The 10,812-nt window shown below is 43.0% G+C and overlaps 1 long non-coding RNA gene across 1 annotated transcript; it reads right to left on the bottom strand.

The window, feature by feature from the left end:
* Positions 1 to 2,739: 2,739 nt before the first annotated feature.
* Positions 2,740 to 6,581, bottom strand: LOC137146426 (uncharacterized). The gene is made up of 3 exons (XR_010917927.1): positions 6,476 to 6,581; positions 4,198 to 4,233; positions 2,740 to 3,510 (listed from the first exon to the last, which is right to left on the bottom strand). It is a non-coding gene; the product is annotated as an uncharacterized lncRNA (long non-coding RNA).
* Positions 6,582 to 10,812: the final 4,231 nt, after the last annotated feature.

Below are 10,812 nucleotides of genomic sequence, written 5' to 3'. Positions count from 1 at the left end.
ACATGCGCCGTGTCTCTTGCTCGCTCAGGTCTTGTCCTTCAGTGCTCTGCATAAGGTGCATTTCACAACATCTACACGCAACGTTCCCTAAGACAACACATACTTTAAGATTATACTCTGCAGCTCCCCCATGCATTTCACGTCAGCAGGGCAAGTGTTATTTCAGCTGTCATGGAGCATTTTAAATCACTGACCATTCTATCTGAAGGGCCCAATCACTGTTACTGCAGTGTGTAAACGTTCTGCTGCAGGGCTCCTGTAATGCTGGAGGTATGTGTATGAGGCACTCGCTGTGTCACATTAACTAAACTCCAGTACTTCCCCGTGTTAAGTTCACATCTCCCTTTCCCTCCAAGAATTATTTATTTGCATTAGGGTTGCAGCTCTGAGACCCGCTCATGGACCCATTGCATTAGGCACTGTACAAACAGAACAAAAAAGATAGACTAAAGCTCTGTGGGGCAAAAACTAGCCCTAAGACACAAAGGGGACTCCCAGGATTTTTGCAAGCATCTGTGGATCTAAATAAGCTGTCAAGCAAGTCAGCCCCTTCAATTGCACAAACACACACCTAATTTTCCCCCAGATCTTTTTTCAATGGGTAAAAAATCTAAAAAGAGTCAATAGAGGATGTTAACATTACAGCACCTGCTGCGGGTCGCCAGTACATAAGAGTATCATTTGTCCAAAGTCAACCTAGAGAAATGGTTTTAGCAGGGAACTGTTTAGCAACAGCTGTACAAGATCTGAGATGTTGCCGGCACCTATGTGCCATATATATATGTGCAGTTGATCCTATTCTAGTTCCTTTTATATTAAAGTATTACTTTTAATATCAAGATGTTGGAGGTTTGAGAGGCAGGGGTAAGACTGAAATCAATGGAGTTACACCAGTGTAAGACTGGGGAAACGGAACGGAGAATCAAGCCCTTTGCACCTCTGTTAAAACGTACCATTTCACCTCTTTGCCTGCTTCATTTCCTGTCTTGCAATTTCATTCACCTTTGGGAGAGACCCCAGTGGGAAAACAAAAGACAGCAATGTGTGTAGGGAACACAGCATTGCATATCCGAGCACCCTCACGAAGCATTGCCAGTTTACTGTGGAAGGAAAGACGACCCACTGTGTTTATTCAGTGACATAGCCCTCCGGTTTCCTCCTTATTGCTTCCTGAGTTAATTTCACTGACACTCCACAAAACTATGTTCCTTGCTGTAACTTTTACAAAGGAGATGCCAATTATATCACTAGAGAAGGAAGATGTATGATAAATAAATAGCACCAAAAAATCCAATGCATCGCTCAGAATTCAGCGTCCTCTTTTTCAACTTCAAGCAATATCAGGTTGAGAAAGTGCTGTTCCTGATGTCTGGTAGTGGGGAATTTTTATCAGTCTGGTGACAGATTTATTTTCATAAAGCTTTTGCGCACTAGAATAATAACCTACTGTCTGCTTGGGCACTGCTTGTTTAGTAGCACCAACCAGAATTGGTGTGACATTGATTTCCCTAGATGATAGTTGAGGAGAGTTTCCAAATGGTGTTTGTGTTATCCCTTTGGTTCAGCAGCTGCTGCCCAGTGTGATTCTCTGGGGGTGGTTAGAATCACTGCTATGGATAGTACTTAAGGACAAATTGACAATGCTGTTCCTCTCATGGCAAGTTTCTTAAGGGTTTGAGATGATGGGATTCAATGATGTAAGCGGGAGTAAGGAGGGGAAACTGGGCATTTCAGTTAGCTGCCTCATCTTTCTTATCTTCTGTTGAGACATTTCTGATGCTGAACTGAAACCCCTGCTCAGTGTTTGCACTTGAAAAGCAACAAACCCACTGACTTCGATGGAACCACACTGATTTACACTAGCTGAGGATCTGGCCCCTGCTATTGAGCTTTGCTAATAAAACTTTGCACATGCACAGCACTTCTTGTCTGAGGATCTTATTCCACTAATTAAACTTCACAACACTCCTGTGAGATAAGTCACTATTAAACCCATATTACAGATGGGGAAAATGGAAACCGAAAATAGAGTAGACTAGAGATGACCACAAGAGAGACATTTCAGAGCCAATTATTTTGAATACCCCAAATTCGCAGTTGTTTGGAAGCCAGGCTTTTACCACGCTCATTCATAAAGTTAAGTGCTGCTGGCAAAATCTGAATCTTGGTTCAAATTTCCCTCATACCTAGAGTTCAGTATTCCGAGCCACAGTTTGGGTTCAAGGTCCAGCTCTGGTAAATTGACATGTCCAAGGTCATAGAGACATTGTTTTTGGTCTTGTTGGAACAGGTGTTTGTTAATTAACACAAGCAGTGAATGCCCATATTGCACAAAAGTTTGTGCCAAGACACAAATGTATGTTCTGGGCTGCAGCTCAGCCTAGGCTGAGCATCCTGAGTGTACTGTTAGTTACCACTCATGCCCTGGTCTACGCTATAAACTTACATCAATATAACTATGTTGCTCAGGGGTATGGAAAATCCTGATGAAGACAGAGCTCTGTTGACAAAAGGGCTTCTCCCATTGACATAGCTTCCGCCTCTCAATGAGGTGGAGTACCTGTGCTGACAGGAGAAACTCTCCTGTCAGTGTAGGTAGTGTTTTCATTAAGCACTACAGCTTTGAGAGTATGAACAAACCCTCGGTGTTAACGTGCTTGCAAGAGCTCTGCAACCAGTTCCGGCCAGCTGTGCTTTAACAACAAGAGCTCCAACGTGCCCCACCCAGGATCCATCTAGGAAGCTCAACCCTTAAAGGAAGGCCCAGTGCTCAATACCACACTGAGTTCTCGAATCCTGCCTTCCCCGTTCTCATGTCCCACTATAGACCGCACATGCACAACGCAGAGCAGATCTAGTCTATGAGCTGTCAATCTCATCTGCAACCAGCACAGATATGTGACATAGCATTAAGAGAAAAAGCCTCCTCCCCAGCTAGTCTCTTGGCAGACACCTTTGGTGGAAATGGCGACCGGTGGCTTTCACCACATTAGTATTCATTTATAGTTCCCTGACAAAGGGCTGTGGACTTCTCTTCAGTGACACATTTGTCTGAATCACCACCACAAGGCACAGCATTGCTACTGTTTTCTGCAGCACAGTTTTAACAAGTAGGGTGATTCACCTCACACAGAAAGAGAGGAGGAGACAATGGGAGAAAGAATGAGAGAAAAGGCTTAGAAAGAACGAAAGCTATAGAGAAACAATATTACAAATAGCTATTTTAGGGGTTCTTTCCCCTTCTGTTTTTTACCTGGTCATTTTAATGACTAGTACTTTGGGCAGGAGAAGGGGAGGCTCCTTCTTAAAATTCTGCCACCAAATTTAAACAGAGAGGCGGGATGATTTTCCTGCCTCTCGTGGAGCCCATGTCCTCACCGGGTAGTGCTTCAGCCAGCCCGGCTGGGAATGATGTGACGCTCATCAAAATACAAGTCAATCAGAATGTTCAGAAGGGCACGGCAAACACAAACCGGGTCCAATTTTCAAAAGAGTCCAGTGGGTTGCACACTGGGTAGAGATAGTTGAAGGAAAAAAAAAAAAAAAAAAAAAGAATCGGTAAAGTATTTCAGAAGCATTTCACAATTTAACTGATTTTCAAAATGTTGATAATTAAAAAAAAGCATTACAAAATTTCAGCACAACATTTGATCGTCAAGCCATTTTGACTGGCTCTAGCTGATCAAAAAGACCCCAAAATTTCAAGAGTGTCAACAACTGAAAATTTGGCAAATTTTGACCAGCTTTTTTGAAAATCTGGCCATACATGTCAGAATAGAACTTCATTATCGATTTAGCTCCCTAAATTCAGGCCCCCAAATTAGAAAGGTTTTGCCCCAGTACTTGCCATGCTCACCTCATAGGATTTGAATTGTGTAATGGAGTCTTCCTTTCTTAGCTGGTGTAACCATACCTGGGTGATCCAGAGTTCAGCCACTACCCCTAGGAAAGCCCTACCAACAGCCCAGCAAAACAAGAATAAATTGTATGTGATGGACATTAGTCAGGTCACTTAATACACTACTAGAAGGCGCTTAGATATGACTGTGATGTAAGTGATATATTAAGTAGAAATGATGACGCCAAAAAAAGTTGGTGTTTGACTAGGAAGAGCAAGAGAAAACAACCGAGTTATGCATGCTTGTCAGCTAGGACTGGAATCAGTTTTTTTTTTAAAAGTACCTTTTATTTCCTTACCCTGAAACTGAATCCTTTGCCTCAGTCGAGTGGAATCTATTGAAATAATAAATACAAGACGATATTTGGCACTTACTTAGCTATATAACAGCTTTTCCCTCCAAAGTACTTTACAGACATTCATTAATCCCCACCATTCCCTGGTGACTCTGAGTTAGTTAAGTGTTCAGCATCACTAGTTAGGTAAAACTCCAGCAGCTAAGGAGGGAATTCTATTCCAAACCTGCAATTCCCATAGCAAAGCAAGGCTTTCTCCGTTGTGGGCTAGGGATTTCTGGTTTTACCCTGGATTTTGAGCAGGAAGTCATAGAACTCGATCTGTAGTCAGGCAGGGAAATAAATGCCTTAGCGAGGCAGGAATTCCAGCAGTTAAGTAGAGAATTCGGCATTTAACTTTAAAAAAAACCCAAAACATAGATGGTTTTAGGTTGAATCACTGCCCCCCTTTTAGAAACAAGTTCACACCAGCATGAAAAATTATCTGTGGAGCAGAAGCTCAACACAAATTAAAACATCTGAGTTATAAACCTCTGAAAAATGGAGTTTATGATGAAAATGGCAACTGATCATTAACTCTAGTGGTGCTATTGGGTGTTGCTATAATTCTCAAAGCAATTGCTATAACTCAAGAGATTGCTGTAGGCTGGGGGATTTTTTTTTAAAAGCAACATAAGATACAATACTATTTATTTTGGCAAGACTTAACATTATTAATGTTATGATTACATCTGCACCAGTTGTTGAAATACACATCCTGGAGAATAATAATAGGGGTTTTCATGAGACCTGGAAACTGAGCCAGTGAAGTAACTAGCTCTCATTTCTGACTGGAAATACCCGAATGAGCTCTCTTAGGTATTGTAGTCCATCCCATGCTTCTCTGCTAGCCAGATCCCAAGGTAACACCTACCTGAGCTGTTATATCATTTCAGAGGACTGTCACAGTTCAGATTACCAGCACAAATTATATTTGACATGTCATTTAAAGCCAAAGAAACCTTGTTAGAAAATCCTAGTGCCGTGGCAGAGGTGTGACAGGCAGCCATGGGGAACCTTCTTCATTTCAACTGATACAGATGAAAATAGTGTGGGGGGAGGGGTAGTGGGGAGTTTTTTTAGGGATCAAAGCAGCAAACAGTGTCTCTGTTAAGACACTTGCATGATGCCATGTAGGTTGCTTTAATGCTAAGACATTGTCTGAAGTTAATGGGAACGGGAGGGAATGACAAGGAAGTTTGGAAGTCACTGTCACAGAGCATAAGCACTTTCCAGCTCAACTAAAAAGGCACAGGGCCCATTCTCTCCTGCCATAGCTCTGGGGAAGTCAGAGTTACAGCCAAGGATGAAACTAGCCCATGTCCTCTTACACTACGGGCACTGCAGTACCTGCAGAGTTCAGCCCTGTTTAAGCACAGAAGCTTAGAGAGCAATTGCCATATTGCTAAACCCTGAAAATGTTGAGCAGGCTGCATCATAATCTCATTCTGCATACGTTATTCCCTCACACCCTGATTTCTGCTGTGTGTGTCAGGGTGGTGTGCAGGAACCTTGTACAGGGGAGGGCGAGGAGGAAGACCTCTGGCAGGGACAGGCTTGTTTATTTTAAATACAATCCCACATTCAGCCTTATTATTCTACAGAGCTTTCTTTAAACTATTTTACGCTAGTTCTTGTTGCTGCCTTTTATACGTAGGAAGCTATTTTGCTTTCTAAATAAGTGAGCTTGTGGAGGGGGGGAAAAAGGGGATAATGTGACAAATCCCAGAGCAAAAAGAACATGGCTTAGAGGAAGGAAAGTGTTATTTAAAGTCAAATGAAGAGAGAAAATGGTCAGGGGAAGGACGACGACTAATATGAGCTGATATTGGGGGGGAGGAAGGGGGTGAGTTGGAGATGGAAAGATGAGACACGATTGCACAGGAAGGGTCTCTCTTGCCTTATTAGCTTAGAAGGTAAAATCCTAGGGATAAGACAAGGCTCTTTATAGTACTCACATAGTTCTTACCTCATGTTAGCTAATGTGATAATACTACAATTGCTCCCCTCTTCACTAAGGCTTTACCTAATGTTAGCTAACCCCAGGCAAGGACATACCTTTCTTACTAGCAAATACAAGACTAAAAAGCAAAGGGGAGGGAATAGAGAACATAGGCTGCTCTCTTGTCTCTCCCTCAAAGAGGATTAACACCACATCCAGCATCTGCCCAGATCCTTTCTTCACACATCACTTGTTGGTAGCAATGACACCCTTTAGCAAACATCAGCATGGAACAGTTACCTGTAACTCCAACAGCTCCCTTTCCTCTAATTCAGTAGCTTTCTTACCAGAGCCCCCCTACAGCATTTCCCCAGCATTCCTACTCTAGGTGTTTTGCTGCCCTAAGAACCAACCTAGAATTCCCCTGTGAGCTCATTCAGCCTTTATAGGAATCAGGTAGTCACCTGACCCCTTCCCAGCTGGGAGTGATCATTCCCTTTACCAGGTCCAAACAGCTGTTCTCAACAGCACTGTGCAGCAGAACCCTGCTGGCTGGCTTTCCGGTCCCTAACCCTTAAAGCTGCAGACTGGCCGGTTACACAGGTAAGTGGGGAAGGAGGTGGAAGCATGAAGAAAAGCTGGGGAGCAAAGAGAAGCAGCAAGGACTCCAGTTCCAAGAGCTGGCCCTTATGTGGATTCAAGCTATGTCAGCTCACTTTACTAACACAATCAAGCTGTTTGTTTGTTTGTTTTAAATAGATGTCTGCACTTCAGAGCCAGCACCATTATGGAAGAGCAAGCTGGATTCAGACTGGCCTTGTTTTTTCAGCACAGACAGCTCAATGCCTATTGCAGAATCTTGATTTTTTTTCAGCTTGAATTTCAGATCCTAGCTTGAGCTGGTGGGACTGGCTCTTAGGAACAGCCAATCCCAACATACAAATTGAGGAAAATTTGATCTGGATGGATAGATGGAGCCCAGGGTACTTCTATGGACCCCATTACCATAGTTTATGAGTGCCTCGCAATCTCTAATGCATTTATCCTCACAACATCTCTGTCAGTTAAGGAAGTGCTATTATCCCTATTACACAGATGGGGAACTGAGGCACAGAGAGAGGTTAAGGTCCAGATTCTCCAGGGTATTTAAGTGCCTAACTCCCATTGAAGTAAATGGGAGTTAAGCACCTAAATAACTTGGAGGATCTGGGTCTAAGTAACCTGCCCAGGGTGGCATTTTTGCTGAGTCACTTCTCTTACAGGAAGTACTTTAATTTTTCAACTTGGAAATTTGGTTTCTTTTTATATACAACATTTATGCAGCCAAGAAAAGATGAAAAGCTCCGAGGCCCTGATTCTGCTCTTGATCTGAACCTCACATTGTCGTTTACACCAGTGCGAAGTGGGTGTAAAATGCTACCAATCTGGTTTGGCAGCATTTTACACTGGTGAAAATGACTGAAGCACAAGGTGCAGGGCACTGGAAGAATCAAGCCTGGTGTATGTTTCTGAGTGAAGATTTTACAAGAGCTGCGAAAAGCTGGCTTCACGTACAGACTGAAATATATAAACCCACTTCTTCCCAGCAGTGGTGCTGCACAGTGTCCCATTAGTCAGTATGAAAAAAAGAGTGCGAAAGAGACAAGAGTACTAGCTTCAAGCCCACGAAAAAAGAAAAAAAAAAAATCAAAGGAACAGAGGGAAAATGATGAGTGCAGAAGTAACAGCAATATTATGTGATGTACTTGCTGCGGTTCCAGGGGAATCAGTAGAAGAAATGTTAAACCTGTAAAGGGTAATGTAGTATAGACGGAAAGAGCTGAAAGGAGACATCAGGACTGCTTTTTACTGCATGGAAACTACAGCCTAATGCAGAAAAGGGGAGGGAGGGAACCTTTCTCTTACACTCAATTTAGTGATGGAGGCATGGAGAAAGGGAGAGGACAGCACCATTTTGGGGACTTGCTAGGCTTCCTCCCCCCACCAGTAATTTAGTCTCTACACGAAGGTGATGGGTGCCTGGGAAATATTGAAGACAGAAGGACAGGAAGTTGACTGAATAAGAGGCAGTGTGGCCCAGTGGCTAGGGCACTAGACTGGGACTGAGGAGCCTTGGATTCGATTCCTGGTTCTATCAAGTTTGGGAAAATCACCTGGCCTTCCGAATGACTTTGGGCAAATCACTTCACCTCCTTGTGCCTCAGTTTCCCCATATTTAAAGTGAAGATAGGGATACTGATCTCTTTAGTAAAGTACTTTGAGGGCTAAAGATGAGACGCTTTCTATGAGAGCTAGAAGTTATTTTTATTACAACTGGTATGTGCAGGATTCATAAGCACTATCTAATAGTGAAACACTGTATCAAACTTAGATTGCAAAGTTTTTGGGGTAGGGACCATCTTCTACTTCTCTGCTTGTACAGCACCTGGCACGTTGGGATCCTGGTCCGTGACTGTGGCTCTCAGGGCTAGCTAGTACAAATTAATAATACTCAAAGCCCACTGAAGGTAGTGGAAAGGGTCATTGACTTTAATGAGCTTTGAACCAGGCCCTATATCCCAGTGGTTCCCAAACTTTTTACTAAGGTGACCCACCATCTGCATTTTTTTTTTCTGACCCACCATTACAGATATGCACTCTCCGCCTGGCACTGCAACCCTAGTCCCAGTCCAGTGTGGAGGAGGGTTGGTGAGGATGGAAAGCGAGTCTGCCCTGCATTTGCCCTCCAGCTACAGCTCCTGTCTTCTGGGTGGGGCTGGACACAGCTCCCCACTTCAGATGCTGTGATCTGGTGCACGGGGTTGCAGCGCTTCTCAGGTTTCCCTCAGGTTTCCATCATGATGGAAGGTTGGCCGGGCCAAACCTGAGTGACACTGTGACCCTGTGTGCCAGGTTGCGACATCTGGAACCCACTGGACTGGGAGAAGTGTAGGTTTGCCTAGGCCAAGGCTCAGCGATGGGTTAAACCAGCCCTGGCTGTGCTGATCGACATCTAGAACTTTTCCACAACCCACTGGCAGGTGGGGACCCAACATTTTGAAAACCCAGCCATAGCCCATCAACAAACCAATCCCTCTAAATCAAGTTTGCAAATCTTGTTTAAAGTATTTCCCACAGCAGTACTGTCTAACGTACTTTCTCTCATGCTGCTTCATGTCACCCAAGTAACACTCCCTCTAAAAACGAGGCAGTTCGCAATCCTGGCTGGCGCACATGCAGATTCCATGCCAGAAGCTCTAATTTATAACTATCTTCAAAGCAATAAATCACAGTGTTGTCTCCACACACACCAAAAAAAAAAAAAAAGCTTATCTAAATCTATTTACACAGAATGATTATTTAATTAAATTTTTCATTACACTTGCCAAAAAGAGTTGCTGCTCTGTGTGATTTCATTAATAATTAATGATGGTTTTTTATGCTCTTCTAGTTAGCAAGCATGGGCCTTTGTCTTTGGAGATCACGCCCAGTTTTCCACGGATTGGCTAAAGGATCTAAGGTTATAGCTACACTTAAAAGGCTACAGCGACACTGCCGCAGTGCTTCAGCGTGGACGTTTGCAGTGCTCCCATCGCTTTAGTTAATCCACCTCTCCGAGAGGTGGTAGTCAGATCAATGGAAGATTTCTTCTGTCGACCTAGCACTGTCCACATTGGGGGGTAGGCTGGCTTAACTACAGCTCCCAGAAGTGTGGATTTTATGTCGATATATATTTCTGGTGTAGACCAGCCCTCAGAAGCTAAACTGATGTCAGTGTTGGCTCTAGCTGGTTATGACTGGAGAAGTGAAACTCTCCCCGCATATCTGTGGCTATTACAAACTTATTAATGAAATTGATATTTTGTGTAAATGCATGTCCTCTCATATACACACAAAACATTGAAAGAACATTGTTACAGTTACAAAGTCAAGCCCTCAAAAGTTAGGAAATGCCAGAAATGCAACTTTAATTTGGTCCTCTTGTACATATGCATTATCTTATAGTCTTTAATTATATGATCACATGCTATTTTTTCAACAAGACCCCTGCTTCATTCAGTGCACAGAATGGATAGTGCTCACTTAATAAAAGTCAATATTTTGTTTTGTCCTTGTTGTTCAATGTATGACCTCATGCCTTAATTACTGCACGCTATTCAAACTCTGCTTTGAAGACAGAATGATGAATTTTCTCATGGGCTTTTTTATGGCTTTTATCACTGTAACAGCTGAGTGCTTCATGAGCATTAATGAATATACCTTCACAACACCCTTGTAAGATGAGTGTATTATTATTCCCATTTTACAGACGGGGAACTGAGGCACAGATTAAAAGTATCTGCGCTTTTGACAGGCATAGAGCAAAAATATCCACCAATTTTGGGTACCTAATTTGAGACATCTAGGACTTGCTTTTTTAGAATACTTTTCATTATTTAGCACTTTATATTCAAGCACAGTTCACATTGGCTTCAATTGCAGTTGTGAATGCTCAGAACTTCTGCAAATGAGATTCTAGTGTCTCAGGTCAGGCACCCATAAAATGAGGAATGCGCAACTGGTGGCTACCTTTGAAAAGTTTGGTTTACGTGGTGACTTGCTCAGCATTACGTAGGGATGGAAGGGATAGAACCTCATTCCCTGGGGCAGTGTTCAAC

Source organism: Emydura macquarii, unplaced genomic scaffold, assembly GCF_026122565.2.
Source record: "Emydura macquarii macquarii isolate MOO-44397 ecotype Brisbane River unplaced genomic scaffold, CSIRO-AGI_Emac_v2 contig_450, whole genome shotgun sequence".
Classification (NCBI taxonomy): domain Eukaryota; kingdom Metazoa; phylum Chordata; order Testudines; family Chelidae; genus Emydura; species Emydura macquarii.
This window is presented reverse-complemented; position numbering and strand designations above follow the sequence as displayed.